Genomic DNA, 18,438 nt, shown 5'->3' on the forward strand with positions numbered 1-18,438 from the left:
ATTTCCATCTGTTGTCACTATTTATTTACATTCTCATCTACTTACATGCAGTGGTTGATAACTATATTTTTTAGTTTTATTTATTTGGTAAAACCGAAATGAATGAACTTATCTCAGGAATATTTGGTTCTATTATTTTTTGTTATGATCAGACACCAATCCTGCCAAATAAATTTAACATGTTTCTATGTCTGTAATTTATTTTTTTCTCCTCATAAAAAGGAACTTTGGTTTGAGATTTTGGTGCTATCGATTTAATTTTGCTCTTTATAAAAAGAAACTTTGTTTTGAGCCTAAATAGAGCAGTTGGATTTATCTGCTCCCACTATTTCTTTGTTTTCCTTGCCCCTATACAAAAAGTAATGTTTTAAAAGAATAGTTTCAGAATCTTAATACCAAATTATTGTAGTTTCTTTATCATGTTTTATATTATGATGTCATTAATTATATATGTACGAGTGGTTGATATAGTTGTATCTTTTGATCTTATCTGTATGAACTTTGTATAACACGCTTTTATTCTGAGCTTTATACTTATTTAAAAAATTTTGAACTAAAATCAAGCTTTCAACATGAGGTTTTCATAAAGATAAAAATCAACCACGGTTCTAGGGTGATGAAAGCATTTTATGGTCCTTTAAGGATCAGGGTCGTTTTCAAATTTTTAACTGGGGCATTTTGTGTTTATACTTTTTAGGAAAAAGACTCCAACATAGGCCCATACCTAAATATTTGTGTTTATTGGAGATGATTTGAAGGTTAATGAGTCTAATCTTGCAACTAATTAAGAGAAGAATTTAGTTAATATAATTAAGTAAACATCATTTTGAAGTAGTATCTTTAATGGAAGGAGCAAAGTAGCAAGTAGTATTGTTAACTTCTTATGTCCAAAGAGCATGTAAGGCATCCGTCTTATTAAACAACTAAATAACTAAATAAAACTGACCTATTTATATATAACACGCTGTAATTCTTCATGATTGTAGACCTAATATTTAAAAGAAAACAGAATTGGAATTCATTTTGCCCCACAAATTTAACATTTTAAAAGTTAATCTTCAAAAGAACCAGGTTCAACTTCTTCCATCATAGACAAATCCCCAAAACATTTTTATATCGTCTAGACTGAAATAATAATGAATTATAAAGACCAAAACTAATGTTCACAACATGTATAAAGACATCGAAATCTATGATATTTATCGAAAATTCAAATAAACGATTGACAAATTCTTTAAAAACTAAAATATATATAAAATAAAATTCAAGGGTGTAAAATGCAATTAATCTCTAGTTTTATTTTATTAATATCATATCCGGTATTCTGCCATTTTGCTCTGGTTTTGTGGCAGATCAGTATGAACAAGTAGGGCAGCTTTATGGCTCATCATCATCCCCTTTTATTTTTTCCTAATCCCGGTTTACTTTCTCGAGAAAAAGATTCAAGAAGATAACTATGAGAGCATTTCAATACCTGGTCTGAACGCATCTTTCTATACCATTAAACTACATCTATCTTCTTTCGTACTTACTCCTATGTTCGTACAACTTATCATCAATGCTCATGGTTAATTAATTCAACATTATTAAAAACTAAAAGCCTTCTTTGTTCAGATAGATAATGGATTTAATATTTCAATTTTGCGTCAAATTAAATGAACTCGATCTCATTTTAACCAGCCCTGTGCATTTGACATATACAAGATTTGTAAATTTCTTTCTGAATGGGAGAATTCGAAAACTTAGCTATAATTTAACACTTAAAACTAAAACCCTAAACCATAGCAACAAAAATAGGCCTTTAGTTTAAGGTGCTAATAATAACAAACCTTACCATTTTTCTTGACACTACATCATCTGATTTTTTTTTTTTTGCATGTTAAACTAATACATATTTAATTATGAATATATTTTATTTATAAAAAGTATTCAATTAATTTTAATTTTTTATATTAAACATAACTTAATTATAAAATTAAAAATAATATAAAAATTTAATTATTAAATTAATAAAAGATAAAAATTCATGTGCAGTCAATTTTATATGAAGTTAATAATTAAAAATTATTAAATAATTTGACTAAATTATCATCTAATAGTTCCTTTAATTATCAACTTCATATAAAATTAACTGTACCTGAATTTTTACCTTAATAAAATTATAAAATCTAATAAAATAATTAAAAAATATATAAAGATCCAAGTTGAATTGAGAGATGAAGTTAAACATTTATGCCATTTAGATCCTTTGTGTTTGGGGTGTACGCGTGTCAAAAGTTAAACTATATGCGACATGCACAATGCAAGGCAAGAACACCATGTCCCTTTGACACTGGGCACTGGCACGTGCCAACTGTTAGCATGAGAGTGGTTGATTAAACTGAAAGTGTGGCAAGTTGCAAGTTTATTTTATTGCTTTGGAAAGTGAGAAAAGAGAAATGGAAATCATAATGCTTTTGCATTGATTGGGCCAAATGTTGGTTAATAAAGCATGGTCCATTTTATGTTCTCTCCGTCTCTCTTTCCTTCCAACTACGTAGGACTTTTTACTAGGGTGATGTCCTATGTTCTGTGTCAAATCCCACGAAATTCGTGCCCTTCACATGAACATTTTGCATCCAACAGTTCATAAAAACCCATCCACACACTTCAATAATAATACCACTGGACAATCTCACAATGCTACTACATTACATCGCATGTATGTATGTATGTCCTTTGCTACTTGACAAAGACATCCAATGGATACGTTATGTTATGTCACACAGTAGTGAAATATCATCATATTAAAAAACCAAAACATAGACACTTTATTCGATTTACTTGTGGGAAGGATAGTTTTAGAGTTACAGTTAAATTGTTTCTGTATAATTTTAAACGACGAATATTAGGAGATTATTAAAATTTATTATTTTTGTTATTAGTTTATTATTAATATTTAAAATATAGGTTAAAGTATATCGTTAAATTATTAGACTAAAAGAATTGAATTAATTATTAAAATTAATAGTCGTAAATAATAAATTTTTGGGTAAAATATAATTTTTATCTTTAAAGTTTGAGAAAAGTTTTAAAAATACTCTTAAATTTTATTTTGTTTTAATTTTGTCCAAAAAATTTTTAATTTGCATCAAATATACTCTTGACGGCTAATTTTTCAAAAAATTTAAGACCGATTCAACAACAATTTCATAAAAACAACCCCTCAACACAAGCAAATCAAGCATAATTTTCATATATTATTGTTAGATTGATCTTAAATTTTCTAAAAATTTAGCTGTCAAAAGTATATTTGATACAAATCGAAAATTTTTGGAACAAAATTAAAACAAAATAAAAATTAGAGATATTTTTAAAATTTTTGCCAAATTTTAAAGACAAAAAATATACTGCTTTACTCTATATTTTAATAATTTTCTAGTATTTTTTATTTTAAAATTATAAGTCAGTCGTTGATCTAATTATCAAGTTAAGTTGACTATTTACATTACACTCATTAGGTGTAACTTTTTTTAAAAATTTTATGTTAAGACGAGATATTTATATATTGGATTATTTTTTTATTCGTTAACATTAAAATTGAGTGATACTCAAATTTAAAAATAATAAAATTAGTGTTGACGTTAATTATTTTTTATAAAAGAAAAAATGAGTGTTTGAAAATTAATTGTCTTATCTACTTATTAGGACAAAACACACTAAAAATAAAAATGAGAGTGATGAGAGGGACTTTGACTGATGTTTATTATTATCATTTCTGAGCAGCCTAGAGCTTTAATGTCAGTTTCTTGATGGGTCTGGATCAATCAAAATTACACCCAATCTCTCACACCCTTTAAAGGGTTTCGTTAGCAAGCATCATTGGAAATTGAATGTGCCATCTTGATTTGGCTCTGCTGAGTCATCCCATATATTCTTCAGTCCTTACATCTCTCAATATTTAATTCATTTCCAAATATTATTGCACATCTTCACCACCTCTTTTATTGAATTTGGTAAATCCCAAAATGTATGTAGAAAGCGGAAACAACAATGTTGCTGATTTGGTTCGATTCAATACTAGTAGTATACTAAAAAAACAAGAAACAAAATATAGGGTATGTTTATTTTTTTTAAGGAATTTGTGTCTACTCTTGTTATGGTAAAGATAGGTGAAAATGGTAATAAGTTTAACATTGTTTGGAGGAATCGTAGTAGCTATAGCCTATATGTGGTGATGTTAGAGGGTAGTGAATAGTGATATACTATTATGGCAATATGAGGTGTGAACAATACCTATTTTATGTAGACAAATAATAATAGAAAAAATTATTTTAAAAATTAGATTTTATTATTAAAAGAGATTTATTTTTTATTAAAATTATTAAGAATAATTAATTAATAAAATATTTAAAAAAGACTAAATTTTTTTAATTAAAGAGACAAATATACTCTTAAATAATTTTTATTTATTTATTCTTAAAAACATATTTTTTATTTAATTGAATCTTTTTTTCTTTTTTTTTAACTTTGTTTTTATGCATCAAATTAATTTCTTAGTCTTGCTTTTATTATAACTAATTTCATCATTATTTTATTTTATACTTTCACTTTGCACTCTTAAACCTAACACAACAATAGTATAATAAGAATTAAGAGAGGAAAAAAGAGAGGATATATTGTTATTTTTATTATTTTTTGAAAATTATGGAAAAAACTCAATTCAATTATAGTGTACCAATTCTGTAAAATTTTTATGTCGATCGTCAGTTGTTAAGTCCTATAATCAAATTCAATTTTGCAAGGTTAATAATGAAGACAATTTTACACTATCTAACAACAATATCAAAATTAACTTCTTACAAAAAGAAGCGACAAAATCAAGTTGAAAACATGTATAACAACAACAACAATAATAATCATAATAAAATTAGATATAATTTACATATGTATTTCAAGTTCAAAAAATAATAAAAAGTAAAAATATTTTTTTCTCTCTTCATTATTCTTATATTATTGTTGCTCCGTTGGGTTTTGAAAGTACAGTGAAACAATAAAATTATTTACTAATAATAAATTGGTGGTTTATAATAATAAATTTTTGTTATATAGATAAAATTATATTAATAAAGATTTATATATAATAGGTAAATAGAAAGAAAATATATTTATAGAAAAGAAATAAATAAAACAATAACTTAAAAATATATATATCTTTTTCAACAAATATTTAGTCTTTTTTTAGATTACTAAAATTAATCTTCCTTACTAATTTCAAAATTAAAAATTCTATTTTAATAATTAAATTTTTTTCATATAATATTATAAAAAAGAGTATAGTATGTGGGACCTGTACATATTAAAAAAGATAGGATAAGATACTAAAGTGTACATTTTCTTAAGGCGGGGGATTGAACGGATTGGGACAAAGTAAATTGGAATGGACAGCTGTCTAGTTCCAAATAAAGAAGCTTGGTGGAGACTCACAAGACAAGAATAGTAATAAGTGACTATCCATTATGACTTTCAACTTTGAACTTTCTAAAATACACTTTAGGGCAAGAAAAACTTAATGGACAATATTGATTATATTGAACTACACCATTATAATTAATGAAAGATTGAATTACTCTAGAGTAACTTATGTAAATTAATATAACTTAAATAATGTTTGTGTTTTTCAAAAAATCAAAAGAAAATATTTTAATAATAATAATAATAACGACGACGACGGCGGTAATAAGAACGATAATAATAGTTATACCAGTAAACATATAAATATATGAGTAAATTCTATTTATCTCCTCGATAAATATAGGTAATTTTTATAGATATTTATTTTTGAGATATATTTTTTACCCATGATCGTGCATTTTAATGCAATATATTATTAGAGTTTAATTTCATGTCGATATAAAAAAATATGCACAAAGAATCAATCGTATATTATTATATCAATAAAAATAATTATTTTTAAATTTATTACTTACAAAGTCATTTAAATAAATGCATATATGTACTTATATAAATATATTATTATTATTATTATTATTATTATTATTATTATTATTATTATTAGAGTTTAATTTTAATAAGATGATAGTGTAAAATAATTTTACACAATTGTCTAATTATATTATTTTTTTAAGAGGAGTGCTACACATACAAGTCATTTTGGCTTATAACTCTTACAAGTTGGGCCAAATCTAATACGCGCGTCACTGAACCATCTTCGCGTGTTTCATCTTCGTTTTTTTTTTCAAGTTTCTTGTCAAATTTGTTCGATCTCCTTCATGCATTCTCTCTTTGCCTTCGATCTCCTTCTGTTTTTTTTTTTCGATTTTCATGGTTTCTAAAATCAAGCTTTGAAATTGTTTTGAAGATGATGGAATTTCAGAAATACACCCAAACGATTACAGAAATATATCCAAAGGATTACAGAAATACACTCAAACAGTTATAGAAATAAACCAAACGATTACAGAAATACACCCAAAGGATTTAAGAAATACACCCAATATAGGGGAGAGACAGTATATTTCTTCTTGAAATCTTTTAATGTTTTGCTGGTTAAGGACGAGGCACATGGCAGAGACAATTTAGAAAAAAAGTCTAGAAGAACAGTAAAACAGTACCTTAAATAATGTTTCTTCGTTTTTTCTGGTGATTTTGATGAAGGAGAAAGAGAAAACGAAAAAAGGAGAAGAAATTTCAATAGAAAAAAGAAAGAGGAAGAGGTGGTGTTGATGACGACGATAGCGAGAAAGAAAAATTACAAAAAGAAGAAGAAGAAGAAGAAGAAGAAGAAGACACAAAAAAAATGTGAAAACAGCGTAAATATAAATAATTTGTATGACTTATATAAAAAAGTGCTTGTATGTGGGGAATAATCCTTTTTTAATGAGTATTTGCGGTTATATAAAAATATAGTTTTCTTCTGACATACTATTATATAATTTGATACACGTATGAAATTATTTTACATTTAAAAAGACAGTCCATCAAAATTAAAACGGTTATTATTATTATTATTATTATCAAGAAAACGTACTTGGGTCTAAAATCAATTGCTTTCGTTTTAATTTTATTTGCACCATCTTATTATATGCTACTACCATGAAATCACGAGAAAATACATAAATAATATGCTTTCTCATGGGGAAAAAAATTCTAAAATTTTAGGTAACAAAATTCTAATAGTATATCAAAAAATCATTTATCTTGAAAACTTAAATTTTTGCTATAAATAATGATGTGAAAAAAATTTTGGTCTAGCAAAATCTATCTATGATCACGTATACAACCTAATATTCTCATCAGTACTGCTTCAACAGTTCAATGCACTTCCAATTGTTTTTTTTTATAATTTATTAATTTCAAATATCATGAAAAAGACAAAGTGGATGAGTTATTAACTTTTTATTGGCTAGTAATGTAGTGATGTTTTACATTATATTAGTGTGTCACAATAATTTATTTTTCTATTCAAATAAAAGAAACTAAAGTTATGTTTTTACTATTTGTATAAGTTATTTCTAAATAAATATACAAAGTATTTTAATAAAATTTCTTTTCTTATAATTTACAAACCCTAAACACAAGTAAACACCTAAATAAATATTATGTCTTTGATATTATATGTTTATTTGTCCTTAATTAAATTTGATTATATATATGTTTTATGAAAATCGTTGTAAATCACAATAATTTACTAATTTAGCACTTCATAATAATAAATAATTTCTAGTTTTTACCCACAATAATTTAGTAATTAGCATACACATTATATTAATCGTTACATGTAAGAAGGATTTATCATGTAGAAGAGGTACTCGTCCTAATCCTAAAACAATCGACTAGGACAAAGACGATTAATGTTTCAAGACAGTAATTTAGTGTGTATTAGAGACCTATATAAGTAACACAAACTACGAATAATACTAAAATTTTTTATTATAAACTTTTTTTAAAATTATTATTAATATTTTTATAAATTTTTAACAAGTACACATATATGTTACAATGAGTACAACTAAAATTCTTATTGTTAAGCAATTTTTAATTATTTTAAAAAATTTTATAAAGTTCAATTGAGATCTTATAAATATGGTGTAAGATTTAAAAAATATAGAAGACATGTTTATATAAAATCTTTCAAACGGGGCGCTAGTACAAATGATTTACAAACATGTTAATGTACATGTTATTATATTAATATCATTAAATTTATATGATAACATCTTATGAAATTAATTTTTATAGAAAAATGCTTTAAAAACATAATACCTTAAAAATTAAATTGAAAATATTAGCATAAAAATGCAGACAATAAGACGTGTTTGTTTGTGTTTTTTCTTTTCTGTCATTTTGGCAACTGACGGATATAGGTCAAATCAATGTGTCCTTAAAAATCTATAGAGAGCAGCTATTCTGGTGCTTCAACAAGTGGATTAATATCAGTCTTTGAATTTCTTTTTATTTATTTTTCCCACCATCTAGCTGAGAAGGGCATAAATGAACATGTTTTGTTTTTAGTATGTAAATAAATAAGAAAATTATATGGTACAGATCTAAATCTGTACAGATTTAAAGATTTGTTTACATCATATTTTCTAAAGTCACACTTTAAATCGTAACTCTTCACAAAGAAAAGCGTCACCTAATGGAAAAAAGTAAATTAGAAGAGTTAAGAGAAGAAATAATTAAGTTATCAAAATTAATAGATCAAAAATTAATGATTTTAACTAATGTTAAATGTAATGACACCGAATTCTTAAAATCAATACAAAAAGATTTTTCTCAAAATCTTTATTTTACTATAAGTTTTATTGAAGGACTTCAAAAACCTGAAAAAACTTATTTTTCACACGGAATTTCTAAGAAATGTTACCATGGAAATGATTCCCCACATCTTTATCATACTTTTAACCCACAATTAAATTCTATAGTAGATATGCTTGAAGAAATATTAGTATCCATAAAATTTCAAAGAAATAAGGAAAAAGAGAATCCCAAAGAAGAAAAATTTCAAAATATAATCAACATAACAGATTTAAAAGTAAAACCACCACTAAAATTATGAATATTGAGGAAAAATTAGAAGAAGTTGCAATGCTTTTTAAACAATTAAAAATGGCTCAAGAAAATAATATTATGGAACAAGGATTTCAAATAGAAGAAGAATTAGTAAATTCTGAAAATATAGAAAATGAAGAACACATCCTAGATTATTCAAGTGACGAAGAACCAGCAATTCCAATACAAGTAAAGAATGAAGCTGGAACATCTAAAGATAATCAATCTCAATTTAAATGGGAAACAGGTTTTGATAATTATGCTTTCAAAAAAGGGTTTATAAATAAAGATTCAAAATATACAAAAATACCATCAAAATACGTTCCTAAAATCCAGAAAATGGAAGGAGAAAGAATGCTTGACTTAGACTGTAAAAAGAATGAAAAGAAAATTTTCGAAAATTGGTTGAATTCCTTTTTATTAGAAGCCTTTACTAATCCAAAACTTAGTGATTTGTCTGGAAGAGATATTTGGAATTACATAGGGTCTCATACTAAAGGAACTATAAGAGATTATATGACATCAATAGAGAACCAAATAATAGAAGAATTAGCAACAAAAACAACAGCTTATGATAAAATATTATATATAATGATGATTCTATATAAAAAATTTTTTGGAAAAAAATATTATAGATCATAGACAAGAAGTCTATAATAAAGAATATCAAGAAGCAAAAAACCATCTAGCTAATATTCAGATATATGATCTATGTAATGTAGAGTCTTATATATGTGAATATAGAATATATTATTACAAATTAAAAGAAGAAGATAAAAATCATTATCTTAGTATGTATATAACAAAACTTCCATATCCTGCTAATGAATTTATAATGGGAAGATTTATAAGAGAGATAAATAGAGGGACAATTGAAAATAATTTTGGTGGAGCAACATCTGCAATAAGAGAGGAAATAAAAGAACGTTGTATGCAAGAAGCGACTCAAAAAAGATTTGCAAATATAATTAGAATTTGCTGTCAGGATAATGAAGAGATACCTCAAAAATATGGTCTTAATAAAAACCTTCAAAGAAAAAGAAAATATCAATTTAGAAAAAGAAAATATTATCCAAACTGGAGAAAAAAGAGGTATTTTAGGAAGGAAAATAACAATAAAAACAAAAGACAAAAAAATAACTATTGCCCAAATAAAAAAGAAAATTGTAAGTGTTGGTATTGCCAAGAAGAAGGACACTATGCAAATGAATGTCCAAAAAAGAAGGATAAAAGGAATCTTACTAAACAAATAGAAATTGTTAAGTCTTGTTTCATGGAACCATTAGAGGAATCTGATGATAACTTAGACTATATTTTTGAATATGTCTCAGAAACAGACTCAGAGATTGAGTAATAATGCCACATTTATTACTATAAAAATAACAGAAAAGTTTATAAATGCTTTCATAGATTCTGGAGCAACACAATGCTTTGCTAGTTCAAATATAAAACTTGATTGGAAAAAATTAAAGAAACCATTAAGAGTTAGAATAGCTGACAAATCAATACATAAAATTGACCAAAAAGCAGAAATGGCTGAAATTTTTATTCAAAATTATAGGTTCATTGTTCCATCTATATATATGTTAGATTCTGGAATGGATTTTATCATAGGAAATAACTTTTTAAAGCTATATCATCCATTCATTCAAGAATTAACATATATAGTTTTAAAAGCTCCACACGATTCTTCAATAAATCAAAAATCGAAACGTATAAAAATACCAACCACTACTATAGATAAGATTCTAAAATTTAAAATATTTTCTATATTAGAGACATGTTATTTAAATTTATACTTTCAGATAAAAATTCTAAAAAATAATCTTGAAACAAAGATAGAATAAATTCTTGATGAAATTTGTGCTGAAAATCCTTTAGATATTAAAAATACAAATAACGAATTAGTAAGCATTAAATTAAAAGACCCTACAAAAGAGATAAATGTTCCAAATAAAATTCTATATTCCGTAAGAGATAGAGAAGAGTTCTCATTAGAATGTAGAGATCTTTTGGAAAAAGGAATTATAAGATTAAGTAAAAGTCCTCATGCGGCTCCAGCCTTTTATGTCGAAAACAATAATGAAATTAAAAGGGGAAAACGAAGAATGGTTATTAACTATAAGAAGATGAATGAAGCAACTATTGGTGATGCTTATAAACTTCAAAGAAAAGATTCTATTTTAGAAAAAATCAAAGGAGCAACTTGGTTTTCATCTCTTAATGCAAAATCAGGATATTGGCAACTTCGTTTAGACGAAGAAACAAAGAAATTAATTGCTTTTACTTGCCCAACAAAAGAATCAACAAGTGTGTTGCTCTATGAATGGAATGTATTACCATTCGGATTAAAACAAGCCCCAGGTATTTATCAAAGATTTATGGAAGAAAATCTAAAAGAGTTAAATGAATTTGTTTTAGTGTACATTGATGATATACTAGTTTTTACAAAACAAGATAAAGAAGACCATCTTCAAAAATTATTAATAGTTTTAAAAAGATGTAAAGAAAAAGGGTTAGTTCTTAGCAAAAAGAAAGCAAGAATAGCAAAACAAGAAATAGAGTTTCTTGGATTAATTCTATCCACCGAAGGAAAGCTAAAACTTCAACCAAATGTTCTAGAAAAGGTAAATTTATTTCCTAATAAAATAGAAGATAGAAAACAATTACAAAGATTTTTGGGGTGTATAAATTATATCTCTGATCAAGGATTTTTAAAGAATATAACAGAATACACTAAAAGCTTATTTCCAAAAATAAGTACTAAAAAAGAATGGAAATGGGATGAAAAAGATAGTATACAAATTCAAAGAATAAAAGAATTATGTGAAAAACTTCCAAAACTTTATATTCCAGAAGAAAATGACTACTTAATAGTAGAAACAGATGCCTCAGACATAACCTGGTCGAGATATCTAAAAGCTAAGAAAGCTATAAAAAGCTTGGAACAAGAAAAAGAATCATTAGATTCTAAATATTCCCCAAGGGAATTACTTTGCAGGTATATTTCAGGGACTTTTACTCCAACAGAACATAGATATACCACTCATGAAAAGGAAACTCTAGCAGCAATTAAATCTCTTAAGAAATGGAAAATTGATTTACTACCCAGAGAATTTACATTAAGGACAGATTCAAGTTACCTAACAGGTTTTATACGATATAATTTAAAAGTTGATTATAATCATGGACGATTGGTAAGATGGCAATTATTTTTGTTACAATATCCAATAAAAATTGAATACATTAAGGGTGACAAAAATGTTATTGCAGATACATTAACAAGAGAATGGAATTCGTCTACAACGCATTAGATCAAGAAATTCAGAAATACGAACAAGAACTCGAAAAGTGCAAGCATTGTCAGCAATTAAGGACACAGATCCAATCCCTCAAAAAGGCCATCGAAGCAATGAAATCAACACAACAACCAAAACCATCAAAGTTCAGCCAGCTAAGCGTGGTGGACAAATCAGGTGAAGAAAAAATTCCAGAAAATAAAACAATTGTTGAAATTATCAAAAAATCCACCCAAGATAAAAAAATATTATGTAATTTATAATGGCCCCATGAAAGGAGTATATGATGCCTGAAAAAAAGCAGCACCATTTACACATCAATCAAGGATAATTCATAAAGGAGGGTTTTTAACACTGGAAGAAGCAAAGAAATCTTTCAGGGAATATGAAGCTCTTCATCCAGAGCAAACCCTAAAAAGAGCAGATAAAGCTCCAATTCAAACCCAGAGAACAGGAATAATAAGAAACATTCCTACAAGGGCTAAAATCAAGGAAAAGAAAAGGGTCTGTAGATCAAATCTCAGAGAAACCGTTAACATAGTCCTAAATTGGACTGAAGAAAAAAGGGCAATCTTGGGATATTATCCTATTGCCAAAGAACAGCTAACAAAGCTGGTTATATTTCCAGAGGCCTCCCCATCTGACACCTATCAGTTTTTCCAGTATGGATTAATTGATACAATTTTAATTTTTAATGATTTAAAAATTATTAGTGAGTTTCCTGCAGGATTCATTGATGCAGTAAAGAGATTTAAAAATATGATTGACAACGTAAATCCAAGGGATATATCCCTAAAATTTACGAATAGTCAACCTATTTTTAATGAAGAAGAAGAATGCTTGGTTCCAGCACATCAAGTAATCTTCATGTCCGTCTTCCCAGGAAATTTTCAACCAATTGATCAAGTTCAAGATTTAACAATCTACAGTCATGAAGGAAGACTAGCCAGCACACTAGCAAGGGTCTTCGAAAGAACTCAAAAGATAACAAGGGAATCTCACACAAGAATCAATTATAAAAGCAGAAATACTTTGCTTGTGTCCAGTAAAAGAAATGAAATTGAAGAAAGAGAGATGAGACTCTTAGTGGAATTTGAATCAGCATTCTACAACTTATCTGGACTCTTAGAAAAGCTCCCCGAAGGGATAAAGAGGAATCTCTGCTATTTGATAAAAGACAGAGAAGACCACAAGTGCCAGCTATGTGTCTCAGAGTTATCTGAAGAAAGCAATAATGAAACGGAATCAACCCACATGATAAAGGAAGAAGACAACGCATCTGAAGGTCACATGATGAAAGGAGAAGACAGCACATCTGAAGCATCTCTCAACATTATTGCATAGTGACGTAAGCGCTTAGGTCATAGAGCACCAACAATGTAGCTGGTGCAAGATAATAAACAATGACGTAAGCAATGACGTAAGCAATGACGTCATAAGAAGGGTAAGGATGGGAATTGTCCATCAGACCCAACCATTATAAATAGGTTGCTTAGGCAATTGTAAAAGGCATCAGACAATAGAAAGCAGAAGGCTAAGAGTACTCATATGCTAGGAGAGCAAGGAGGAAGCTGCCAAGGCGATTCTAAAGTCTGAAGAAGAATTCCCTTAGGAAAACCCAATTCTAAACTCCCCTCTAGAGTTAGTATCTACAATCTCCCCTCTGGAGATAAAAACATCCTATGTAAAATATTCTAAATAAAGGAAGTTTTTTCAAAAAGGTACGCCTTTATCCTAATCTCTTAGTTATGAATTATTTAGAAAGTTTAGAATTAACGGAAGAATCTGATTATTATAGATTATCTGCTTTATTAGATAATGAAAAATAGGCTGTTCTAAAAACAGAATTAAATCTCAAATCAAATGAAAATTTTAATAAACAAAATCTTTTAAAAGAAGTTTTTAATAGAAAAAATATAATATACTATGGAAAAATTCAACTTGAAGCTCCTATAAAGATAAAATCCGCCAATGGAGAACTTGAAATAGCTTTGATAAATGATGAAGAATTGAGTAAACAGATTGAGAAAATTAAGGATCAACAAAAAATATCTAAAATTGGATGGATTCATATTAGTACTATACAAGTCTTAATCAAATCTACATATATGAAAGGAATTAATTCACCAATAAGCTTAGCAATCTGTGACAAAAGAATTACTGACGACCCAATAGATCAAATAATTGGAATTGTTCATGGAAACTTGGCAAACGTAAATGTTAAATTCAATGCCCATTTTGGATATGCTATACCTTTATCAACTGAAAACCTTGGAAGATCTATAAGTTTGGCCTATAAATTCCACAGAAAGAATCTAATGGAACAAGACGATGAACCATTTTCAATTACATATGCAATAAATTATGCTCTAACAAATAGCCATCATAGTATAATATTTAAAAACAGAGAAAGAATTTATGTTGATGAATTATTTCAGAAAATTGTAAAAACAGAAATACCAAAATATAAAGCTATTGAAAATCCAGTTCTATTATTAAAAGAACCATCAGAAAAATTAGTTTCATCGAATTTTCAAATAAGAGAATCTAAAATTAATAGCCCTTTAAGTTTATCCAAGTTAAAGATTAAATAAGAAAATTCTGAAATAAAAGAATTAACAAAAAAGGTCGAAAAATTAAATGAAACCCTAAACATTAAATTATGACAATAAATAAAGAAAAAAATATATGTAACTTATCAAGACAAGAAACAAGAGCTCTTTGAAAGAGAAAATCGGTTGAATTATTTACAGTTTTCTGAAATAAATCAAAGAGCATTTGAAACTCTAAAAATAATCTATGACAAGTTAAAAAGAGAAGTCGAAGAGATAGAAAAATTAATAGAATCTTTAGAAAATAGTGATGAATCGATGATAGAATTTGCAGAAATTCTAAGATAAATAATGAAGCATACAAGGATTGAGAAACCAGAAAATAAAATAAAAAGGAAAAGGACGAAAAAATTAAAAAGTAAAATAAAGGAGTATAAAAGGGAATTAAATAATTTTCAGATTGAAATTAATGACCTTATAATAAAAAAGATAGAAATAAGAATAAATATAAACAAGTTGGAATTAAACTTAAAAAATTTATAAATGTCTAGAAAACCATATTATGACTTAAAAGAATTAAAGCTGTTAAAAGAAAAAATGGAGAATGAAGTTGAAAAATTAAAAAGATATTTAGAAACAACAGAAAGTGTAGAAATAAAAGAAGTTTTTGAGAATTTAAGAAAATATATTAAAGAAAAAGACAAACAGATAAAAGATTTTATATACAATAATCCATGCAAAAAAGAATATTATAAACTAAAACAAGATTGAAAAACTATAAAAACCAGAATTATGGTCAATACTTTAGATTATGAATTATTCAAAGTCATTTTACTTTTAAATATTGGTATCAGAGCCAAGTTAACGATTAAGGGTAACACTTTTTTTTAAGCAACACTTTTAGTGATACACTTTTAAATTAATAAAAAACAAAAATCTATAAATCTGTACCAAAACACATCTGTACATTAAATGGACCCAAATAAATATAGTTCCTTTCTTCCTTCGGAAAAGTATATAAAAATATAATTAAGCAGGCTTCGTACATATAAAGTGCTAGTTATGCCAAGGTACCGTCTTCTCTATATATGGTCTTCATTGTTATCTTTAAAGGAAAAGGTTAAGGATCCGATTCTTTTTATTGTCCTTTAATTTGGCGATAATAATTGTTCAAAGTTTGTGAAATGTTGAAGTGTTGAACTATATATTTTTTTAAGGTGAATTCTATCCGATCTTTTCTGAAATAATATGTAAGTTATTTTTCATGATGTGTCATATTTTAATTGGTCATTATCTTAACTATAGTTAGGTTATTTTGTAATTTATTATTTTAGATGGATAATTGTATAATTTTTTAAAATATTAAAATTCTACCCCATTAATTGAAGCACGTTCTCACGCAATCTCTTTCTACAGTGCATCATTTCTTAACGGGTCTCTCATGGCTTGTAACTTCCCCGTTCTTTCCAGTATAGCCAGCGCCGACTTCATTTCTATCTCTTGTCCTCTTACTCAATCCTTTTTTTGCCATGACCCATGAATCACTCCTTACTAACATCAACATCATTAATAGTTAGTTAGTTATTAAATTTTTTCATTAAAAAATATGTATTTATTTAATTACATGATGGAATATATATTCATGTGTAAAATATAATATAATAAAATAAATCTATTCAAAATACTTAAAAGTATATTTAAAATCATGAACATATAAATATAATAATAAAATTTGTACTCTAACCAAGTAAACATATTTTTTATTATACATAAATTATTTAAAAAATAAATATATTATTAAAATTAGTAATGCAAATTTAAAATAATAAAATCTAATTTTTTACTGTATTTTTTTATAATATTTTTATTTTTTAATTTATAATTTATTAGTACTTTATTATTTAATTAATGATTAAACAAATTATTTTTATAAAAAATTATTTTTTATATTATCTTAGAGAAGAGACCAATATAATAGTTTAAAAAATAACGTAAAAATAAAATTTTAAATAAAAATATTTAATATTAAAATTTTTAAATACAAAAATATTTTGTATAAATATTTAAAAGATAAATATAAATATATGCATAAAGTAAATAAAACAGATAAAATGGGAGTACTCATGAGAAATAAATAATTATTTTTGTCTTCTTTATTTATTTTAAACATATATTTCATATTTATATCTTGAATATCTATACAATTTATTTTTGTATTTAAAAATTTTAATATTAACTATTTTTTATTTAAAATATCATTTTTACATTAATTTTTAAACTGTTATATTGGTCTCTTCTTTAAGATTATACAAAAAATAATTTCTCATGAAAATAATTTGTTTTTATCATTAATTAAATAATAAAATATTAATAAATTAAAAATTAAAAAAATAAAAATACTTGTAAGAAAGTTGAATTTTATCATTTTAAATTTGTGTTATTAATTTTAATAATTTATATTTTTTTAAATAATTTATGTATGATAAAAGATATATTTACTTGTTTAGAGTACAAATTTTATTATTATATTTGTATATTCCTTATTTTAATTATACTTTTAAGTACTCTGAATAGATTTATTTTATTATATTATATTTTACATATGAATATATATTCCATATATTGTTTTTAATGAAAAAAATTTAATAACCGAACTAACCATTAATTATGTTGGTAAGGAGGACAGGAGATAGCAATGAAGTCGGCGCTGCCTATACTGGGAAGAACGGAAAAGTTACAAGCCATAGGAATTCAACGACTCGTTAAGGAATGATGCACTGTAGATAGAGATTGCGTGCAACTAAGTCAGTGCTGCTTACTAGATAGAATTTTAATATTTTAAAAAATTATACAATTACCCATCTAAAATAATAAATTACAAAATAACCTAACTATAGTTAAGATAATAACCAATTAAAGTATGACACATCATGAAGTATAACTTACATATTATTTTAGAAGGGATTGGATAGAATTCACCTTTTTTTAAATAAAATTATTTGAATTATAGTTTAATTTATTACACATATATATGTACCCTAAACCCTAATTCATTAGGATTCAGATAAAAGCTACTCACGATTATTCCCGGGTCCGGCAACAATATTAAATCCTACTTATATAAAGAATGTACAAGTTACTAAGATGTGAACAGAAATAGGCTTATTTTTTTGATATCGCAGGAGTATGGGAGTTGTATTTGGTTATGGTGTATATAGATGTTAGATATAAGTATGAGACAGGCTTTTTTAAATAATGACAAAAAAAATTAGACCGTCTAAATTTTTTACTAGGAAATTTCGTTGACCACTAATAGAACATCCGATTAGTTTTTTTTTTCTTAAAATGAAAATAGACTCTCTATTTTAGATGTTTTGTTTTTTTTTTCTAAAATCAAAATAGACTCTTCAGATTTTATTAAAAAATATTCTTTTGTAGATACCTTCTAATCGGACTATTTGAATTTTTCGCTCTAAATTTTTCGGTCCAATTTCAGTCCCTTAATACCACAGGCGGTAGGAAAAATACTTCTA

Source organism: Arachis hypogaea, chromosome 5 (assembly GCF_003086295.3).
Source record: "Arachis hypogaea cultivar Tifrunner chromosome 5, arahy.Tifrunner.gnm2.J5K5, whole genome shotgun sequence".
Classification (NCBI taxonomy): domain Eukaryota; kingdom Viridiplantae; phylum Streptophyta; class Magnoliopsida; order Fabales; family Fabaceae; genus Arachis; species Arachis hypogaea.